This window comes from Anser cygnoides, chromosome 9 (genome assembly GCF_040182565.1).
Source record: "Anser cygnoides isolate HZ-2024a breed goose chromosome 9, Taihu_goose_T2T_genome, whole genome shotgun sequence".
Classification (NCBI taxonomy): domain Eukaryota; kingdom Metazoa; phylum Chordata; class Aves; order Anseriformes; family Anatidae; genus Anser; species Anser cygnoides.
The window spans coordinates 10714789-10738235 of record NC_089881.1 but is presented as its reverse complement, the minus strand read 5'-3'; the positions used below and the strand labels follow the sequence as shown (position 1 = coordinate 10738235).

Genomic DNA, 23447 nt, shown 5'->3' with positions numbered 1-23447 from the left:
GACACAGGAGAGGGAGAAACTTCACATTCTCATTCCACAAACCCCCACCCACTGCCAAGATCAGCAAACGACACATGAGCACACCAGGCAGGCAAACAGAAAGAGTAAAACAGGCTGAGATGCAGTGAATTCCTTCCCTGCTCACCAGCACACCTTTTTTCACCAAAGGAAAAGGAAAAAAGGACCAGGTGGCAGCTCTGGCAGGGGATTTATGTTTTGTTTTGTTTTTTAACCTTCAACCCAACTGTGTCAAATATTCACAGGGCACGGTCAGGAGAGAGAGTGGTAGTGGCTTTAACTCACGGCTCCACAGCTAGGGTAGCTGGAGGTCCTCATCCCTCCCTTTGCCTCAAGGGGAGGCAAAAAACAGCCGTGCTGCAGGAGCCACCGAGCTCCTCCGGGCTGGGCTGTCTGGAAGCCCTGCTCCAGAAGGCAGGACTGGCAGCCTGGCACAGCTCCTGAACCAAACACACTTCCAGTGGGATGTCTATTTGAAAACACCTCCCGCCAGCCCATCTTTAGGCCTCGGAGAGTTAAAAGAAACTGGATTTACAGTTCTGAGCAGGGATTTTTCCAACCCTCTCTCCCTGGGAAAGGTGGGCTTTGTAAGGTGCTTTGGAGGAGCCATGCTTTGTTCAAAGAGGCTGCAATTGCTCCCGCATGTCCTTTAATCCCTGGCTCCATCTCTAACTCAGCCTGCTTTACAGAATACTCCTTAATGGACTGGCTCACTCCAGCTACATGCTTTATATCTCTTTAGCTCCATGAGCAGATGGAGTCCAGGGACAGCAGGATTTATATTTCTTGCTTGAGTTGCAGCTTGGCTAGGTGGAAATAAAAAATGAGAAAGAATGAGGAAATGGCATCGTAACAGCATTTACCTTGTGGGCTTTGGAGCCTCTATATTCTACCTGGGTAGCGTTTGCAGTTGTCAGTATTAATCCCATGTCTTCCTCCCCAGCTGAAGAGCAGGAGCCCCAGAGGGATGGTTCTCCGCCCTAGACCATCTGATGGATGGAAGGGAGTTTCCAGAAGCACGGCGAAATACTCAGCTAGCAAAGTCTGTGCATCAGTGCTGATTTGCACCAGCCGATAATCTGGCCCAGACCATTTCCTTCAGGGCACGCAAAAGAAAACCAGGAAATGCTTCTGACCTCTGAGGGCTTTAAAGAGGGAGAAAATGAGACAAAGGTATGAAAGCAAACAGCAAGATTGACAGGGGCTGAGGAAGGAGGAGCACAATAGGCTCCTAAACTCCTTACCTTTCTCTGTATTTAACAGAATCAAAGGAGAAAAGGAAAAGAGGGAGAGGGAAGGAATTATAATGAACATGAAGCCTTCCCTATTAATTAATTACCCCCTTTATTTTGTGAAAAGGAGGCTAGAAACGCGTGTCTGCTCAGCTTGGAACGCAACCCTGGCACTTGCTCCACAAGTCCCCTCCCCGCCTCGCCTGTGCGCGGGGATAATTAATCCATTATGGGATGGAACATGCGCTGCTCCGCCGTAAAAAAAAAAAAAAAAGAAGAGATCTATTTCTCCTTTGCTTTTCCCCTCCTCCCCAAAGAGACATCTGAAACATATCATGTAATAAATGTTTCTTGGATGGAAGGAGAGGTATTGTTCTCTCGCTGTGGAAACAATCCCATCGGTGGGGCCAGCCAGGACTGAGTGAGGCCGGATACTTCACTCAGCAGCTCTGACGATATCCTGCATGACAGGGTGGCCTCCAAAGGCCACGTTTTATGATACTCCCTTTGAAAAGCAGCGCTCGGAAGAGGGCAGGGTGAGCCGTCGCTCACCAAGAGGGACGAGCTCTCGGGGCTGGAGTTGGGCATCCTCCGCGAGGGCCAGCGGTCAGCAGCAGCCGCTCAGCACGATTCAGGGCAAAGCTCAGCCTTCCTGCAGGCTCTTCCAGCTCGATGCTCTCCTCAGAGCCTGTGATCCAAAGACCTACAAATGAACTGCAGTGGACTCCCAGCGTGCATCTATGACAAACTTGATCCCCCCTCCAGCAACTATCATGATTTTTCTATTTCTGGCCAACCTTGCTTCAGCCCCCACTGCATCTGGGGCGAGATGTTTCACCCTGTGACACCTTTTCCATCTTCCCTGCCTGCTGCCCTGCCTTCAACTCAGAGGGCGGGAGCTCTCTTCTGCAGCGCTCAAATCTCACACAGCGCAAGGCTTGCTCCATGGTGGTACAGATTTTTGGGTGCTCCCTAATTAAAAAAAATCATGCATACCATACTCTTCATGCCCCTTTGCTGGTATTTATGAGGAATAAAAGAAGCGGTTACATTACACGTTCCCCGAGAAGGATGGGGCAGGTTGTCAGCTACCTGCACAAGACCCTTTGCTCTGTGGTGGTTTGCTATGCTCAAAGCACGGAAATTGCATGAGATCAGAGCTACCCAGCGCTGATCTCACCCCTGATCCCAGCATCACATTTGCATCAGTTTATCAGAAACATTTCTTCTTTCTGCTGACATCCAAATATTCTTGGCATGAAGGAGCTGCTGACATTTATTCCTGAATTGCCACATTGCAGGAGCCTTGGCTAAGACTACTGTTGCATGGGAAGAGCAAAGGGACCTTGTTACTCGGTAAAGAGATGTCTTCTGCAGTGTATCTGTCTAGATTAGACTTGGGTCACTTCCTCTATTCATTTCCCCAGCTGATTTTTTTTTAAGGCTCTTTGAAAGGAACACTCGAGCTCAGTACAATGTTCTTGATTGCAACCAGAACTGGTTGAAAAATGCTGAACAAATTGAAAGAAATTCTCTTTTTCATTCCTTCCTCAAAACATTTCCAGGGTTTTTGGTCAGTACTTGGAACCGTGAAAAACCCCTAGGCTCCACTATACAACAGCAAAAGCTTTTTCCACAGAGTCAGCAGCGTTTTGAAAGCCTGCATGTTGATCTTACGGCTGCAAATGACTTCTGTGTCTATCAAAGACAGAGGAATGTCACGACGCCTCTTCACGTTTTCACCAAGACATCTCTCACACCAACACCCAGGTCGTGGAGAAGCATTCCCTCACCTCTCCCTCAGCACATTCTGCGAGCGGGTCCCAGAGCTAAGAACAGTCACGGCACTGCTGATCCCACCTTTCACGTGGGAGAGCTGGAGCACGGGGCAAAAGCAGCGGGGGCCAGCAGGGCCCTGCCACCCCCCAGGCCGAGCCCCGCGCTCTGAACCACAGCGGGGTGCCTGCCCACCAGCCCCACATCCACCTCCAAAGCCAGCCCCCACCCCACAGCCACCAAGCACCGCAGAGCAAGTAGAAACCAGCTTCGTGGTGGCTGTTGGGGATCTCATGGGCTGATTTCTGCTCTCGAGCGTCTTACTCTGCGCCTCCCAGGCAGACGGCATATTTCACTTCAAACAGCGAGCAAAGCAAACAGCCACCTACCTACCCAAAGTGCCCAGCCTCTCTGGCAGAGGGGAGAGTTTCTGCACTGCTCGTTTCCTTTCTTCTTGAAAGAACGCAAGCTAAACAATTTCCTTTCTTCCCCTGTGCACCTCTCCTCCAGGCATCTTCCCCCCCTTCCTTCTTTTCCATGCCAGCCAGCTCAAGCAGAAGGCCCTTCGAGGCACTAGCGACTTCAAAGACACCAGGTCCAATGTGCGGCGAGTGATAAAAACCTCCACAGCATGTGTTGGGCAAATTAATATCCCCTCCAGAGCCACAGGCTCCTCGGTCCCAGCAGCACTACAATGAGATGTTATACCGGAGGGGAGGGGGACTCGATGCAGAAGGGGAGATGTATTTAATGTATGCAAATTGACTAGCATGCAAATTGCCACTAAGTTAAAAATAACACATTGCATGAGGAGTCCATCCTTTAAAACCTTTGTTTATTCATTAGGGTAATATCAGTTATCTGTCTCCTTGTTTCCTTCTGCATCAAGCGCTCATTCTCGGGGAAGTTAGCATTTTGCAGATTTGGGGATAGCTGTGATTTCCCGCTGATCTCCGACACCGCTCAGCAACACTAGTTCCTTCCCCTTTTCTTTTCTTCCTGCTCGCAGGCAGGATTAAAGCCACCTTTCCTCTTTGGGGAGCTGCTCATAGAACAGAGATGAACTTGGGGGGTCCCAGACACCCAGAATGGCTCCCAAGAGCCGGAGCCGTGCAGCATCCATCCCACTGGGCTCAGCTCCTGGTGGCCAAATTGCACGGAGGGCACAGCGCCAGGCTCCACTTCTGGGAAATGGCAACGTGAGCTCCTCCTCCTCCCAGCCACAGCTCCGCGAGGCAGCCGCTGCTGAAGGCAGGTCCTCACTGGAGTCCTAAGGCTGCCACTGAGCACTGGGGCAGTCACTGATGTGGGCAGGCATGTCCCAGTGATCCTAGCTAAATGATCCCATGACAGCACCACTGCCGATCACCCATCGGAGAGCAGTGGGGTTTTGAATGGTGCTGAATGAGAAGCATTGTAGGGATGACACCTTGCCCTTCCTAAACAAAGGTTATAGCAAGTCCTGCTGCCTGGGGAGCCATTTGGGCCCTAAAACCCTTTCCTCTGTCCAATATTTTCATACAGACTTCCTGTTTGCAGCAGGTTTCGGAAGGATCTCAAGTGGGAAGCCTCTGTCTCCCACACATACCTCGGGTAGTTCTTCAAGCAACCTTGCTGAAGTGTGCCAACACCTTGCAGCCTGTGCACACACAATGCCTTCTGAGACAGAGATGGGGGGATTTCCACTGGACTCAAGCACAGAGAGACCATGTGAGCCCTGGAGAGCTGCAGAGGTCTTACAGACAGTTCACGGTGGAGCAGAGAACCAGCAACTGGATGGAAGCTTTTGAAATCCCCAGCCAGGAGAATGAACCCTGCAGGCCAGACAAACCCCACTGCAGCTGCAACTGATGGGCCTGGGTCGGAGCTGTGGCAGCTGAACTGCCTCCAGGTCCTCGAGAAGCATGTTCGAGGGTTCCAGTTCTCTTACTGTGTCCCATTTGTTATTACTTAGCCAAAGACTGACAAAGTTACAGTGTCAGTACAACCCTACAGCACCTGCCAATAAGCAAGAGATTTATTACTTCACTAGTTAACTCTGCCCCTCTTGGGAACCTTGTTCTCCTGTCCTGTGTATAATAAGAGCGGTAAAATTCATATGGAGACTAAAAGGATTCTAATTACAGCAATTAGCATTACTCATTTTATTTCAGCTAGAATCTTAAATCAGCACACAAACAGACGCTCGCACTGCCAAGAGCTGGGCTTGCTGATCAAGGCAAGGAGGGAGGGAGGCTGCGGTGAGATGTCGAAGCAGCAGGGCTGGGATCCCCTCTTCAAGCTGAGAACATGCAGGGAGCAGGGCATACCTCTGCAGGGACCTCGACGGAAATCCTTCCTGTTAGCAGCAAGGGTAGATTTAAAGTGATTGGGTTGAACTGCATTAACCTCTGTGTGGACATGGTCACTCCAGATTCAAGTGGCCATTGCTCAGTGTAATGTAAGCCACTTCAATTTGACCTAATTCACTAGGTGAGTAAATAAGCCAAACCAAATAAAGGTTAATGACTGCGAACAAGTGCCACCCCAGAGGAGAGTGATCCACTCTGAGCTTACATATCAAGTCAACACAGATTAACAGCCGGCTGCAGACACCGTCTCTCATCCCTCTGCCTGGAGCTGCAGCTCAGCAGAGCCACAGTACTGGCAGAGCCACTGAGTCCTGAGTGGGAGCAGGACACCCATGACTCAGGCGGGTAAGGCAAAGATCACAAGTCGGGTCCGAAACAACGCTTACCCCTACTGCACAACATCTGACTTCCAGCTAAGCCAAAAAACGTAAGCATGCCAAGAGGAGGAATGGAGCGGTGCAGAACACGGCTCACACGGCCACCTCACGCACAGCGCTATGGCAGAGCACCGAGCAGCTCCCTCAAGCTGTCAGGCCACGGCAAAACTAGCTTCACCTTGTCACGGCCAGGATGCTGCAGGTCCCGCTGCAGTGCTGGTGACCCACCTCCTTCACCGGGGCAGGCTGGAAGAGCCAGGCTCCCCAACCCTTGTACAGACATGACATTACAACAGCAGCGAGCACGACAACTAAGTCGGCCACCAGGAAGCAAAACAAGATCAAAAATTCATGAATGATAGATCAAAAACCAGAGACTACAGGGACACGGCAGAGAGATACCTTCCAATGACCTACAGACACTCGGGGAAGGGATGGCAAGAGGGGCCAGATCCCCACGGTCTCTTTGCAGGGCACCTACTGTACCTGCAGGGCAGAGTGCTGGGCTAGGTGAACACATCGGCTTGGCTCAGCAGGGCACTTCTCATGTCCCAAAGGGTCCTGCTCTCAGGCTGCTGCTCCCCACGCCACTTCTTCCCACCTGCAGGCCCCTTGCCCACGCAGGCAGGAAGGTCTCGCCTGCCTACGCAGAAGAGGGTGGAGAAGGTGCTTACACAAAGGCAGCTGCTCTTTCAACTTTCCCCGAGCTCATCTCAGTCAGATGTGGCCTTCATACACTCCCCAGGCAATTCTCTCCCCACCCCGTACTCCTCCCCCCCAGTTTGTCATTTCCAGTGACATGGCCCCAGCAGTGACGGAGAGCTGGTGGCCGAGGTGCATGATCCTGCCAGGTGGTGCGTTTTTCAAAGGATGAATAGCGACTGAGCGCAGCACGGCCCTGCATCTCAATGAGCTGCCACCCTACTGCAAGGTTTCACTAACGTTTTCCCGGTGTCAATCACACATAAATAGATTATCCTGCCCAGCCTGAGTCGCGTGGGCAGTCCCTTTCTCATTCATGAAGCCCCAGCAGTTGCCGGTGAGAAAATGCAGAACAGCGAGCGAGCTCGGGTGCTGTGTGGTGCTGCACCTGCTCCCTCGCTGCACGCTCGGCTTGGAGATGCCTTCCCCAGGGGGAGGGTTTCTTAAGGAGGTTCAGGCATGGCCTGATTCCATCACGGACCTCATCTAATCACAAAGTTCCTCTAATGCAGTTTGCTGTCTCGGTTACCAAACTGATTTGTTCAGCCAACCACCGCCAGATATCCAACAAGACCTGCTGGTGGTCTGGGGCATGAAGACCCCTCAGAGTCACTAATCCATTTGTTTCACCCCAAACTAAGCGTCCTCTATCAGAAAAGTCCTGCACCACTTCCTTGACCTAGCACAGCCAGCTGGCCCAAGGACAGACTGACCTCTCCACTCTTAGAAGAGTGTTTTATTTCCCTCACCCTCCCATTCAGTAGTGCCAGCGAGTGCAGGAAGGGCAGCAGTCTTGAGACTTAAAGGTTACAGAATATGGGCTGCTGAATTTAAGCTCGTCCCAAATTAGGTACTAGCACCAGGAATTCCTACTTAGTCTGCAAGGTCTGTTCTCTGTTAGCATCACTGAACAGCCTGGAAACATTCCCCACCAAACGGCACAAGCTGGAATGCTTCCTAATTAACTGCATGGGATACGATAAAAATTCCCTGCTCTCCCCAGTCCTGCAGGAATCGGAGAAGCTAAGAAAGCAGCCACAAAAACCTGACACCAGAGCAGGGGAGATGGAACAGCCTCGGTGAAACATGTACCCACCAGCACACCAGGCTCAGCGTAATTGCCCAGGGCACACGAGGTGGCCATTTTCATAAGGCGGAACACACCCCCAGGACCAAATAGCGGGGCCTGAAAATTAGGAGCTTCACAGCTCAGAGCACAGGGATATGCTCTGTGAAACTCTAATTGTACGATGCTGCAGCAGCAGGCAGGACTGTCAAACAGCTGGTGGAGCAAACCCGGTCACCTCCAGGCCTGCTGTTACCTGACCTGGCTGCTTTAACCACCGCATCCTTTTCCAGATCCATTAATTCCTGCCAAACGCAGGGATTCTGAGGAACGGCAGAGAGGAAACAAGGCAGCTTGCTAATGCCCATCACATACCACAGCCTGAGGCCCATGCTGAGCTCTCCATCAGCCCCAAGCCTAATTCTCAGCTGCTAGATTCAGAGAGGATCTTATTGAAGGGATCTGCTTGCTGCTACAGCCCATGACCTTTTGCTCAGGATCACAAAGGTCATCACAAAAGGAGGCTCCACAATCCTCACGGCTGTCATTTCCTCAGCTCCTTGCCAAAGCTGTTTCATCGCTGCTGCTCTGGTTTCAGGAGTCACTGCTCAGTTCAGCTCCCAGCTTTCTTCCCGCTGTCCAAATACCGCACACCCGCTATGATGGGGAAATCAAGGTATCACAGCAGTAATGAATTATTGCTCACAAAAAGTGAATTGCACCCTAAAGACCTAGGGTGAAGTGACCTCCATGAATATCTCCACACATCTTTCCTTTGAGGATTCTCTGTCTAAGCACCAGGGTTGCACAGTAAACCAGAGATTAATGCAGAGCAGAATGGAGCACTCCAAGGCAAGAATACAAAGCAGAACAAAGGCTACCTTGTCATGTACTTTCTCACATACTACTTTCTTTAAAGAAGGAAAAACTTCCTATGCCCAGCACCCAACTTCCCACTCTGACTTTGCAAATGCAAGAAAGCTAAGAGATTATTTTGGGAGCTATACTAATCTCCCACCTTTGTAGGAGAGCAAAGCTCCTGAGTAGCCATGTCCCAGACAGACTTTCCAGATGGCAGACTTGCTTTCCCTCACTCTGGTTTGAGAGGGCCGAGCCAGGCAGAGGCACCTGGGAACCTCAGGTGCGAGCTATGGCAGCAGGGAGGCAGCAACCTGTGAGTTCCTGTTCTCCGCAGGTCAGTCCACAGAACATATGGTAGAAATATTTCAACTCCCTACTGTAGCTCCTAGGATTTATCTTTCCTAGGAAGGCTGGGACTAGAAGCCCTTGGAACAGTAACGCAGAATTCATTTAGTTCTGCTGGTTTTCCTCAAAACCTCTGGCCTTAACTCCGAAGTCAACCACACAAGAAAACCCACAACTATAGACCTGTGCTGGGGCTGAAAACTAAGCCTTGATACCTGTCATCTGCATTCAGAGACCACACCGAGGTTTACAGAGCCCCATTACCGGTAGTTCAGCAAGCTCCATTAGCTACTTTGACCCTTAGCAGGAGCCAGGGAAGGCATTTGGGGCTCACCGTTCCACCCTGCTTCGAAATGCAGTGAGAGAAGCAGAGCCAAAAGCGAGTGAGAAAACAGAGCTGCGTCGTAGGGTTTCACGTTGCATCTTAGCAGAAAGCAATTTATGTAAGTCCTTCTTGGCATAACATCCTCCGTGCCTTACTCTGCTTATAAAACACTCTGAAGGCCAGCCAGTTGCCATAGAATATTGTTTTTCTTTCAGAAAAACATTTTCAAGGTCTTCCCATTGCATCCAGAGAGCACAGAATTATCTCCCAGAACGCGCCGGTCGACATGCACATGGGCTGCCGCGAGCCGGTGCAGCCGGCTCCTGCCGCACCCGGGGGCCAAGCGAAGAATTGGCACGATGAGGGTGGGTCGATCACTCGAGGAGCGAGGGCTGCAGAGCGACCTTATCTGATAGAGCCTTTCTCACATGCTTCACAAGCAAACACACCTCAGGCTTCTTTATGGCAAAGGTGTTTAAGAGAATACTGCCTCTGAAACATTTTAGCGGACTGGAAGCAAGGTGCCATGCGCACTGGTAGGTTGTGGGCGACGGAACATCAGCAGAACCATGCGACACGTGCAGCAGCCATCAGGGACCTGCAGCTGGAAGGGTGGCTTGGGGACAGCAGCTGGCTCCAACACAGGTTGAGAACTGGGATGAACCGAGAGAAAACAAATACAAACGCAGTGCTGTTTATTTCTAAAGTTACAGCAAAGGGTAGAAAGCGCTCTTACGAATTCCGGTGATGAAGGAGCTCGCCTACCAGTACAGCGGTTGGTTCCGGCCCATCGACATTTCCACAGGCACACCGTCTGTACAGGGGGGCTGCCACTTTAAATTTGAATTGCCCAATTTTTCCTATCGCAACAGTCTGATATTTTTTGCTCGCGAAGAATAAATATTTACAAACCTTAACTCTAGCCAACAAAGGCATTCTGTTCCAGGATTTTCTGATGTTTTTGTTCTGTTTTTAAACAGTTTTATAAACCGTTGCCCAACACTTTAATATCTGTTATTAAAACAAGCAGTGCAGTAAAAAGATATATGAAGTAGGGGCCAGAGCACAGAAGCTCAGTGTTAACATTCTAAGGTTTTCAGCAATAAGTCAGAAAATGGCTGAAAGCATTTGCAGAAAATGCAAAGGGAAATAGTACAGTAACTGGACAGGTCACCAACACGTAGGAAATCCGTTCTCTTGGTAAACTAATGGCATTTTAACAATTACACACAAGCAAACACAAGACTGTAAACAGACAAAAAGAGATCCAAGACAAACACCCACTCATCGCAGTAGCACCTCTCCTCCAGCCAGAGAAGGTGGCTCCACGCTATTCAAACATCTAGAGAGCTGCGAACAAAAACGGAGCCCAGGAAAGAAGCAACCAGCTCACCATTTAACAAGCATTTGTCATCTCTAAGTACTTGACAACCCACATGCATACATCATCATCAAGTGCAACACACTTCACTGGGATTTAGAAGCGGGTTTAGTGAGCCTTGCTCAGGGCAGCAAGCAAAGGTCAGGGTAGACATCTGACTAACACAAGCTTCCAGCACCAAGCTGAGGCTAACCACGTGTCCTCTGCACGGTGGAGCACACAGGGAGGTGTACTTTGCATTGCTACCTGATGCTGTCAAGAACATGGTGTCCAGTTTCTGTATTCGCACTTCTGAGGAAAAAAAAAGTGTCAAAAATGGAGAGTTCAAATAATAGCTGCAATAATAATTTAGGGTGTGAAAATCCAGCCTTAGGGTGAGAACCTTAAGGAGTTCAGTCAATTCAGTTTCCCAAGAAGAAGGTTAAAAGGTAACTTGACTCTGGTCTGTACATTCCTACACAAAATGATTTCTGATATTAATGGCTCTTTAATCTTGCTAACGGCAATCCAACAGCTGGAGGCTGGAGTTTGAAACATCCAAAGAAACAGATCTTAGGTGAAAATTGCTGCCATGTGGGTCTGTGACATTTAGATGTCTTTCCAGATGAGACATTCCCACTTGATTACAAGTGGTTTGCCACGTGGCCAGAATTCAGGGGTTGCATCCTCCAGCCTGAGTTATGCTGCAGCCAAAGCACTACCATGCCAGACTGGACCCGTTGCATTCATCCCTACTAGGACGGAACAGCTCTGAACCCCCAACAGTAACAGCAAGGGAACCCGGCATGTCTGTCCCCACTTCTGATCTGAACTCCTTGGAGCCTAGATGCTGCTAACTGCCCCTGCTTGCTTTTGCAGGATGTGCAGCTAATTTCATAAGGGGATGATCTGCCTCTCTGACTTGCAAATCAGCTGATGCCCACTGCCCCTGCTGCCCACAGCTGTCCTCCATCCAGCACTCACCCACCGGGCTTCAATCACAGCCCTCACTGGTATCCCCAGAGCCCCATCCCAGCTCCAGAGGCAGCAGCAGAGGTAACACCCTTGCAACCTTACAAAAATTCTACAAATTGAGGTGAGAAGGCCCCTGACCCAGGCCATACAGTTGCACCAGTTTATCCTTTGCTTGCTGGATGTTTCTTACAGAAACACAAATAGGCAAGCAAGGGCATGGGCACAGCTGAGTTGGCACGGGATAGCAAAGGAGGATAGCACAAGGGAAGGAGAGTTCCAGCATGTTTGCACTACCATGGCTCCCAGGACGAGCGGTCAGCCTGAGCAACCTGGCTGCTCTTGCAGACAGAGATGGAGAGACCAGGCTGGGAGCAATGAGATAAATACTGGAGGCAGATGATGCACTGCATACCCCAACACACAATATATAGCTGCTCGACTCTATTAGGTAGATAGATGGCAGGGAATTTTAGAAGAGAAATAGATTTTTTTTACTAAGCTAATTAGCTAAAAAGGCTTGTCTGGAAACACGGGCCCCATTGTGTCTGAAGTCTGCTGACACACAGCCCAGAGCAACATTTTTCTTCCCTGTTATTACTCTGCCTCCAAGAGCATCCCTCACAGGCACATAACAGGGGGTGGTGATCCCCTGCAGCAAGCCACTGGCACCCAAGTCACCCAGGAAGGTCCTTAGGTGGCTGGATGGTGCCACAGTAAATACACGTGCCTCTATATAGATACAGACATACATACACATTTGCAAGTGTGTCTGCATCTATACACACACATATATAGGTTACTTACAAACACATGTATGTATTTGTATGTAGAAAATGGAGATGGATGTCATGTCAAAGCTGGAGAACCATCTCCACAAGTGAAGCATGTTTCAGTCTGAGCCTTACGTGCACATGCAACCCTGCCAAACGCACCTGGCCGCCTCCTCCTCGAGGCAGGCGAGCAGGCTGACTCCTGTTGCCCACAGAAACAGCAGCCACCACTCTGACACCTGCCATTCTACCAAAACAGTGACAAGGGCAAGGGATGGATGTGACATGCACGTATAGACAGGTCCCCTCTGACCCGGGGAGTACAGGATACATCCATGCGCTAGAAGCTCTCGATCAGAGAAAAAATAGGGGAAGTCTGACTGCAGTAAGTAAAAGCACAGTCTGCAGTGAAAACCGGTTTGCTGCTTCACATTAACCAGCCCCTTAATTTAAAAGGGAAACAGAGGGTACTTGATGGAACAGAAAGGCTGTAGATTTGAGACAAATAAAAGAAAAATACGACTTGACCCGGTACAGTCACTTCTGGAATCCACTGCCCAGGAAGTCATGGAGACGCGCACCAGTGGAACAGACATTTTAAGGGACTGGATAATTTTATGAGCATTAATAACATTTGCAGCTATGCAAGCTAATAAAATGTTACAAGGGTAATCAAACTTCATGCTTCAATGTGTAAGCTGATCACCTGTGAGCACTGGGAAGGAATTTCCTCTCTGGTGCTGTTGCATTGAACAAGTAGCCAGCTGCACCACAGGGGCTTTTTTTCCCCCCCCTCATCAGTGTCGCTGCTGCTGCTGCTATGCTTTTGATTTGTTTTTTCCTCCTGTAGTAGCTGGCAGCCACCAGAGAAACTAAGCTCATGGCATCGCTGTCAACTTGCTAAGATTTCCTGGTGCAGTCTTGAGACAACTGATCAGCCACAGTCCCAGAAGAATATCACCTTACCCTGGGACGGTGGTTCCTACATGCTCATACCCTGGCAGCAGGCTCACACCAAGCTCAGCCAGTCGTTCCAGGTCCAGGCATCCCAAGCCTGCTCTTTGCTGCTTCCACACTGCGTGAGCTGCGGTGCCAGCAAAGTGCCGGCTCTTCAATTAACGTTGCTCCGAGCCACAGGTACTACAAGGGAAACCTGGCAGCTTGTGAGCCCTCTTCCAATTCAGAACTACCCAATGGGTTATTTATAACATCTGAGAGGCAACCTTGGTATTTCCAGTGTTTGCTAGTCTCGGAAGTTAAAGCCCCCGTAATTAATGAACTGACAGAAAACTCTGCAATCTGCTACCACAGGCTTTGCAAAGAAAATGACAGACTTTGCTCCTGTGCCTACCCTTCTGTCAGAGGGAATCCAGATACAATTCAGCCAGCTGGGAAGGAGGCTGAAGCAAAGATGGGACACAGCCATAGTTTCAAAATAATCCTTTCCTGTAAAAATAACCAGCATATCGTTTTACAGATGGAAGTCCAAAGGGATGAAGAGGGCTACTGCGTGCTGCCAGGCACTTGGTGAGGAAACACTAGGGGCAGGAGGAGGCTATCAAAGGCTCGCGGGCCTTCCGTTCTCGTCTGAAAAAAAATAAAGCACTGGAGCACAGTAGCGAGGCCTCTGCTCCGGGCTCGCACCCGCTGGCCAGGGAGAAGGGATCGGGCCTGCTCAGGAGCCATGCTTATCGCCATGGTAACTGAACACCAGCACCAGTATTTCGCTAAAGCCGAGTAGCCCACGCCGCGGCCTGGTTTCACTGTTTGTGCACCTCGGGAGCGCCTTTTCTTAGGGAAGGCCCGTGGCTCTCGGACCTTTTTTTCACCCTTGGTGAGGCAAGACATGCTTCCCTGGAAGGGGAATTAAAAACGTCTTGGGGTTAAGCACACCACTTCTCCCGTGTGGTCTGTTTTATTCAAGGATTTCACATTTGAGCTGGAGATGGCACGTTCCAATGACAGCCATGAAGATCTGCCAACTAACCTGGCCACACACACGTCTTGGTTTTAGCCTCGGTGACCAGGTGATATTTCTTCTCTGTTCTATTTGTTCTTAGAGAACACCAGTTTAATATGCCTTCGGGAGAGAGGAGGCAAAGGATACAGGGATTACATGCGTCAGTCACCCTTTCATCCCCTAACAATCATTTTCACCCTGACAGGGACCTCCAGGCCAAAGAAATCCATATTTTTCTGAATAAACTGCATCTAAGAACTGCACTCACTGCCCTCCAAAGACCCTTCCAAATTACACTGCCTCCTCAGAAACAGCAACAGTTGGCCTGGAACATGATATGCCCCGAGAAAGCAGTAACTTCCCGTATCAGGACAGGAAAGCGCTTTAAATCACAATCATAAGGGAAAAAAAGAGATTAAATGAAAAGCACCACCCAATGATTAGAGCACTGCCATCAGAGACAGGAGCTGACACACTGTGCGATGTCATACACATGAACCTCAGCACGGTGACAACAGCTCTGGACCCAGATGGATTTTAAAATTATAGGCAATAAAGTATGACATCATAATGACATCATGGAAGGAGAAATTTAATTCCTAGATCAGAGGCTATCAGTTCTTACTTTATTCTAATATCTGTCACGATCTGCATGTGCAATGAGCAGAATCAATCATTTCCACAGGTCTTTATGGCCACCATAAATTTTGAACACTTATGTCTCAACCATTTTCTCGTACACATATGGGCCCATCTGTTGGCTCCTGTGATTTTTCCTCAATATCCTGGCACTACAAAACCCACAAGCACATTTCAGGCATAATCACAGCAAATAAATGAAATTCATGGCCGTTATGAGATCATACACATTTGACTTTTGGGTTTTCAGATACCTGTCAGCTGTGCATTTAGTTTCATCCACCGCCACGCTGACACAGATCGGTACACTGTAGAATAACCTTCTGACACTTGCATGACCTTTTAAAGTCATTTTAAAATCTGTTTTGACAAGCACTCTAAGACAGCTGCTTCAAGAAGATCGCCCATTGCAAGCTGCCTGTCTCTATCCCCCTTCTGCCAAGCCTCGCAGCAATATATGCTAATAGAGTATTATTTTTACATATATGTAAAGCATGCAGCACACCAGGTTATGTCAAAGGCTGAGGAGAACGTGCTTTGTCAGTGAAGTTGAGGCAGATGGGATATTCTGGGGGTGTTCTGTTTGTTTTTATGAGTTGATGACACTGATCTGGCTACTTCCAAGTATGACAGGGCTCAGGCGGTCTTAGAGACAGTTAACTCAGTCTTCATAAGACCTCCAGCAGTGATAAGGGATGGATTTTTCATAAGATTCTTGATAGAGAAGAGATGCCCTTTTTCTCTGCATACTTTTATTTATTTATTTTTATATTTTACCCGTTTCCGCAAAAACACAAAGCAGTGACATGACCTGATAGATAACTTCTAGAATATCAAAGCATATCAGAAACCTCTTGACTGTGTTATTTCCAGTTATAAGCTAGGAAACTTTTCCATTGCAATGAACTGCCATTTCCAATTTCCTGACCTCTGTAATATTAGACAAGGCCAAAAAAAAAGTCCGATTTTTAGTAGATACCTTTGAAGTACAGAAACACCCTTCTATTTGCTCACAGCAAGTTTAAAGGTACAATTCCCTATACCTATTAGAATAACAGGACTAGCTCATTTTCATCAGTTCCAGCTACACTTGTACTGCTAATGACTTACAGTTCCCGGGTAGAAAACTCATGTACAAAAGTGACCCTTCTATGCTATCAGCAGGATGGGGAAATGATTACCAGCCATTTGGGACCTCCTAGATATCCTTGACTCATTCTCAAAATCCCTGGCCAGCATGCTTATTGGGGGTGCCTTAAGGGAGCTCAGCTGATAAGCATCAAACACAACACCAGGTTTTGACAAATTTTTGACTGTTTGTTGATGTACAAATATCCTTGTTGATGCATAGTCCCTGAAAATAAATAAATAAATAAAATCACAGCAACATTTGGGCTCAAAGTAACTAACTTCTGCTAACAGATACCTCAGTAATAGTATCAGCTGCGTCACAACTCAGTGCAGAGTTTGCTTCATTTTCAAGATATTTCATAAGATAGACATTACAGCACAATCTCAATTCATTACTTCTGCAGAAAGATGAAGGATAACACTGGGTTTTGGAGATGAAAGAACTTTATAAGTCACCTTCTCTGTTCTGACAGGCAATGAATATCCCCACCAGTAAAGCAACATCATTTAAGAAGGGCTGTTGAACAAGTTGCTTTTGAGGGAATTTGGGGGAAGCTGTTGGCATTCAGTGAGGGCAAAAATCTGCTAAAATTCTCCACATAACAGCCCACTTCAATTCTCAGGTCTTGCAGTCACAGAAATCACTGTATCATTTCAGATCTGCACCTTTGATTACTTGTAGGCTTTCTGGAAGTGTGACTTCGCACTAATATCCAGCATCAAGAAAGATTAAAAAAGCCAGTGAATTTTCCTTTAACCCAATTTCCACATTCCTCATCAGTATCACAGGATTAACAGATGATTTTAGGCAACTTCTGAGACAGCAGTCTGCTTGTAACACTCAGCATGTTCAACATGGCTAGCACACTGCACAGCTACACAGACACCAACCAGGACACTCGCCTCTCTGCATATAAGGGTGATTATAATAAGGACTGGCTATACTATTTAAAAGTTGCTGTGACTGGATCTATAAATGTAGCTCAGAGTTAAACATTCAAGCCTGTGTGACCACAGGGTTAGCAATTACTGAATTTGTTACTGCTTCAACTATCATGACAGGCATTGAAATAAATCTCATTTATATTACATGCAGTCATCTAAAAAAGCATTTTTTGTAAAAATTCTTCTAGCGTGTCAATGTGCTACACATTGCTCCATTTTGAGACCTCTCCAGACTGGAGATCAGGCAAGACATACAAGTCTCTCAGCCTGCCAAGTTTCATACTTATTAAGATTAAGCCTGACTTCTGCACATTTTCTATACAGCAGCTCCGTGAATGAGATTAAGGAAGGCCTCTTGCCATTAGATGTTGGCTGAGCATGTGCAACATATACCAGCGTGATTGCTGCTGCAACCTTTTAAAGCAGGGTGAGCAGCTCCCTGCTTGGTGCAGTAACCAAGTGAGCAGAATACATGTGGGGAGCGGGCAAAACAAATTCAATTTCCTTCCCAAGCTGCAGGGATTCAAAATTACCTCTCACATCATCCCACAAGGTTCCCTAAAGATTGAGTTCCCCACTGCTCTGCTCCAGATGTTATTTTTGTATTTGCCTCTGCAGATTCAGTCTTTCTTTGGAGCCAGAACTGAAGCCTGGACATTTCCCCTTGCTCTTGTTCTGCCAGTATCTTTAAGCAAGGGTGGCAGACATCCCCACCCACCTACTGGTACCCTGCTTCCCCATCCTCTCAGCCTGCTGACACAGCCACGCCAAGCCAGAAAGCAAGCTGGCAGAGTTCAGGGATGCCAGCCCTCCCAGATCTAAGGCTTGAGCAGTAAGTTCCTGACACCAAAAGCCACCAGTATCTCCCTCAAGAGATCCTGCATTCAGACGGGTTGCATTCCTGAAACAGCTTTGCCACATCACCCTTTCCTTAACTACTTAGAAAAGGGACATTATGGCAGATGCTGTTACTGGGACTCACCGCATCTACCCACTGAGCAGTGAAGAAAAACACCTGTGATGTTCTTCCATTTAAGTATTATGCTACCACAAATTACAGTGCAATTAATCTCTCCTGGAACCCATCACATGTCTCTGTAAGAGTGCAGTCCAAGCTACTGAGCTATCCAGGCAAGTTGAGGCAGTAAATAAAATAAAAATAAAAACTAACTGGTGAAGGGGGAAAATGTATTTCCTGATGTTAAAAATATCTGCTGTTTCCAGGAAATAATGGTATAAATAGAAAATGAAACCATTCCTCCTCCAAAAATATTTCATAATTACATGTCATAAAAATAATTAGGTTATGGTGAATTAGTACAAATGTTTACAAGAAAATTGCCATGCAAAACATTACGGGTAATAACATGCTAATTGCTGTAGAAGCAAAAGCTGATTATGTTTCAGCAATATTAAAAGTTGCCAACTCGGCGCTTCTATCCAAGCTTCAATATCACTCAGCAGTACCCAGGGACACAAGGAAAACTAGCGACAAGCAAAGGAGATGGCAGGTAGGCAGCCCCGAGCCCTGCTCTGCCACGCACTTCCCTTGCTGAGCAGCAGTTCCTAGAAAGCCTACGCCAGATTACGCTCACGCAGCACGACGGAGGATGCCAGCACCAGCCCTTGCCCCCTGGACGCGGCTCAGAGCACACGGAACAACCGGAGTGCTCAGTGCAGGTACAGCCACCTCTCTGCATGCTGAGCAACCAGATCATTCCTGCTAAAAAACATAGCTAGGGTGAGCATACCAGGGAACTTTGAATTCCACTACAGACGTCCTCATCTGCCTCTCCAAGGGTGCAGCACCTCCAGCTTCAGCAGCATGGGCAGGATATAGGTACAGCCCTCTTCTCCAAACTCAGGAGTGAACTGCAGCACTGAGAGCCATGCCACACAGGTGCAACCTGTGAGCTTTACAAGCCTTCCTCCTCACCTGGGTACTTCCATTTAGGTCAAATTCTCAGCTGGCATAAATCAAACAGGACAGCAGACACCAAGAGGGGAGAGAGAGGAATAATCTGGTCAACAATTAACTCATTGAGAGCTTTTGCAGGGCTTGAAGAACAGGCCTCATTTAACAAACAGCTCCCTTCCTTTCCGTCTTCATCACCAACACAGAGGAAGGGGTCAGAGAATAATTTTCTATGAAAATGCTTACCTTCAATTTTCAAACATTTATCCCAACACTGTTTTAACCTAGGAACCGCCGTTGTCCTCCTCATGGTGCTCAGACCCTGCTAAGGATGCCAGACACCCTCGGGAGGTGAGAACCGAGGTGCCGCTTGGCTCCGGCTGCATGAAGGGTCTGAAGTGGGACACGAGCGGCCTCGCGCCTCTGTGCTGAGGCCAGGCTGCTCCATCCCACCTGGCACAGGAGGTGAGCTCACCTGAGTGCTTCCAACAGATTTCATGGAGCTGTGGCACTTGTGCTAACTCCAGCCCATCCTGCTGACTGCCACACGCTCCCCACACGCATGCTTCCTTCCCAGGAAGAGCTCAGTTCTCCCTGGAGCTGCAGTCTTTCCTCACGGAGGAAGCAGCAACGTTGACACAACCTGGTTCAGCCCACACTGGCTCTTTCCTAGAGCAACAGCCTTTGTCCATCAGTTTTCTTAGGTTCCAGGAGCACAACTGCTTTGCAGGATGCGTTATAGGAGTGCCAGCACAGACACTGGGTGCAGGACAGCATTACCAGGCACCTGGCAGCATGGCTCTGTGGCTCAGCACTGCAGCTCTGTATGCCACCAGGCGTGGTGCCACCAGTCTGTCTGGGTTTCACACTGCACTTTGGGCCAGAGGGATCTGATTGAAGCCCTGCTGTGAAGCAGGGGTCCAGGCAAAGCCCCATGCCCCGGGGCACCAGGGGCTGAACCAAATATCTGCAGAAGTCTTCCTATTTACACCACACAAGTATGGCATTAGGCCGTTCCCTCCTGCCCCTGGATCGATGGAGCATGGCTGTTTGTTCAGGTGCACATCTGGAGCCTTGCGACACGATGGCGAGCCCACAGCAGCCTGCCCACACATAACCTGAGGCGTTTCCCTCGTGCTTTGGGAAGAGCAGGGCTTGTCACAGGCTCATTCCAACAGCCACTGCATGCTAGGGCTGGGAGGCAGCAGTAAGCTCCTGTCCTCTCCTTCTCTCAGGTGCTCCCGTGCCGGCCACATCAGAGCAGGCTTCCCACACACCTTCTCTGAGAGAAAAGCTCTGTGCAAGCCTCCACGCCCTCCTGGGTTTCATCGTGGGGGCCTCCTTGCCTCCTACGCAGGCATGGCCACGTAGGGGTAAGCCAGCAGCCAGCCCTCCCTGTCCCTTATCTCCAAGCAGGGCTGAGCACGTTACGCTCACCCTCACGCAACATGAAGGTGATTTCTAGCTGCTCAGATGTCCTGGGAACTGAGCTGATCAAGTGCCCACACAGGGAGCCTGCATCTCCAGCCTGCTGCCTTGTACCGTGAGCCTGGTGCTTTTCAGTGCAGATGCCGTTGGCCCGAGGTTTCTCAGAACCGTGGTATTTCAAGACCTTGGGCAGAGATTTTTCACCTATCCAAATTGGTCTGTCAGGCTCCTTGTGGGTCATGTCTGCTTGCCTCCAGATGTGGCTAGCTGCTGTCTGACGAGGAGTGCTGAGTAAAGTTTGTACATATTAGCTGAAGGTGTGAACTTAAAGTGGATTACTTTAAAGTTAGTAAATCCCTACGGGGATGCTCTCGTTCAGAATTGAAGTGACGTTAATTGGGTTTACTGAATTCATTTCCAAAGCAAATTAAGATAAACCAGATTACATTTGAATGAGGGCGTTCACATAGAAATTCAGCGCAGTTTAACTAATCCTCTTTAGGAGCAAATTTGGCTTAAACCCTCTAAGTGCTCAATATTCCGGCTTCTGCCGCAGGGGAGGTACTGAGCTTTACCTTTGAAAACTTCATCTTCTCTGTCCTATTTTTCAGATTGGAAACAAGGAGCTTTCTAAAAGGCAGAGCCCGCACATCATCCTTTCACCAGTGCCTAATGCCGAGGCAGTCTCAGAGCCTTACAGGGGAGAGGTGACCGCAAAGGGAAGCCAGGCAGCAGCCAAAGCCCCCTCTCACGGGGCCACAGCACAGCCTGGCACCTGCCCCAGACAGCGCACGTCTTTCCGCAGACTTCAGCCTTGCCTATCCGCCGAATTGCCTCTTCATCCAGGCCTCCCAAGTTTGCAAATACTGAATGAAAGCAGCCGTGGAAAAGAATTTTTTTAAACAAAGCGCTGTTTCAGACATTAATTCCAGCTCCGGGTAATGAGAAGCTTTGCTGCGAATAGACTCCGCAAGCAGTTCAAAGCCTGGCCTTTCCCTCCCATTCTGCTTTGTGGTGTTAAAAGTTGTGTTTCACGGCGCTGGAGCACTACCATCTGCTGCGCCCCGTTCATTATGCACCGAGTCACACCGGTCAGCTCCCGGCAGAAAGCTAAGACAGAGGTAAACTAGTATTTGAAAACAAAGGAGGGCTCTCTCCATCCTAATTAGCGGCAGGTTGCAGAGTGCAGCGGCGGAAGGCGAAGGTCACTTCCCACAAGGCTCTGCTCAGGATGCCAAAACACCCACTTAATTCAAGCGGCTCAGCGGGCAGAGTCAGACCAGAGCAATTACGCTCCCTGGATTTCCCTAAGGAAGGTTTTAACAATGCAACTCTTAGAAAAAAGATTACTGCAGGAGCTCTTTATTCTGCCACCTCGGAGCAGGAGGAAGTGCGGCGTACCCTGCTACTGACTCTAGGAACGGTTCTCTCTTTGTGCCTCTGCACTGGGAGGCAAGCTTGGGATTTCTATTTTACTTTTTTAAAGAAATGAATAGGAGCAAATTTCAACGTTTAAAAAATGAGGACCAAGAAACCCTCAAACTCTAAGACCCTTTGTACTGAGCCTAATTCCCTCTGATCACTCCAGGTCTCCTTCCAGGTGCTGCCAGGAGGAATTAACCTCTAAAGGAACCACCTGGGCATGAACTCAGGGAGCGTTCCTGGGAGCCATTGCTTGCCTGGCCCAGCCCAGGAATTCCTTTAATTTCTGTTACCCGACTCACAGCAGCTCAGCCACCTCACAGCGGCAGCTCTCCCACAAAGTCAAAGCATCATTTTTAACCCAGACCAGCATTTCCTCCTTGCACACACCCTGGGTGCTGTTTGTCCACACTTGCCCTCCCGTTCGCACCTCTTAGCTCCGTGGTGCTGTGCCTCTCCCTTCTAAAGGATCTGTGCAGCTGTTGACATCTTCTGCTGATGGCAGGAGCATTTTCCAGGGATGCTCCATAGGAAACCCAAAGGAATCTTCCATCCTCCCTTCCGAAGGCTCCAGAAAGGGAAATTTATGGCAATTTTCACTGGGAAAGGAAGCCACAGAAATTATTTTTTTTTCAACCCCCTGATAACAGAGAGATGCAGACATCATCAGGATCCTTCTTCAGGGGCTTCAAATACAAAATGTTGTCCAGCCAACAGGAGCTGCTCACCATCACCAAATACACAGGATCCACCCTGCTCTGCTCTCGGGTTGGAAACTGCTTCAGACAAAAGCTCTGCAGCAGGCAGAGTAGCCTTAGGGTTAGCACAGTTTTCTTTAAACCATAAAAATACTTTCCAGAAGACAACACGCAGTCCTTTTCCCTCCGACACCACACGCTGTTCAGCAGCATCTCCAAGCACCCAGGAGCCTGCAGACCCTCTCCTTTCCACCGGTTCCTCACAGCCAAATCGAGCTGCATAAAGTCACCCTCTGCGTCCTGCCACCAATCTTTAAAGATGCATTTCCCCCCCATTTCCTCTCCCAGCTACATCAGCAGTAACTAATACTCAGCACTGGCATTACAGAGGTTTTCATCTGTTTATAAGCAGCCCGTAAAATAGCCGGCAGTGCTTGACAAGGCATCGTGTTTGTGTATTGTATTTGCCAGCTGTTTTCGGCAAAGAGCCGGTTGCATGTTTGCTGTGGCACAGAGCTAGGGGCACCAGCACACAGCAGGGTCTCGACTGCCTGCCACTTTTTTTGTTGTTGTTCCCACGCTCTAAAACCTTCATCTATTCTAGCACATCTTCAGGCTTCAGATGGACTTTACAGATCAGGGCGGCTGGAGCTGAAAGGTGGTTTTCTTATTGCTCAGAGGTTTGCCAGCAGTGCTATACGAGGTGCTTTTAAGCGCGGGTTCAGCCAGGCTTGCCCCAGACAAAGTGCGGTTCTCCAGGGCGTGAGCGCCGGTGCCGCCACCAGAAGAAGCGTCCCGTGTGCTCCCTGCCCGCAGCTGGCCGCTGCCCCACAGGTGACTTCCTTCACGGTGCCAGCGGCCACCTCTTTCACTGCTGCTCGGGTTTGCTCTGCAAAAACCGAACGACAGAAAGCCGCAAGCGCAGGGAGCTAACGCAGAGCACCCACAGCGCTGCACACGGGGCAAACGCACCCTCAACCCTGGGCCTCTCTCAGCCCAGGCAGCTGCTGCCTGCACGCAAGCATTTCGTGCTGCCAGCCACCCCGAGGACGCTGCTGCTGGCCTTTTCACCACACCGAACGCAGCCGCAGGACCGCTGAGCGCCTCGTGACTGGCAGTGCCACAGACAGGGCTGGCTCTCCCTAGCCGCC

The 23447-nt window shown here is 49.2% G+C and overlaps 1 protein-coding gene across 4 annotated transcripts in view; it reads right to left on the bottom strand.

The window, feature by feature from the left end:
* LOC106039279 (uncharacterized) overlaps nt 1-18895 on the bottom strand; it is a 132208-nt gene extending 113313 nt beyond the window's left edge. For 2 of the 4 annotated variants that reach the window (XM_067002786.1, XM_067002787.1), the window contains exon 1: nt 18585-18895. The gene's annotated coding sequence lies outside the window, so the exon portion shown is untranslated. The remainder of the gene's footprint in view (nt 1-18584) is intronic. The other 2 variants (XR_010833723.1, XR_001209126.3) reach the window with 2 other exon arrangements.
* Between the last annotated feature and the right edge of the window lie 4552 nt (nt 18896-23447).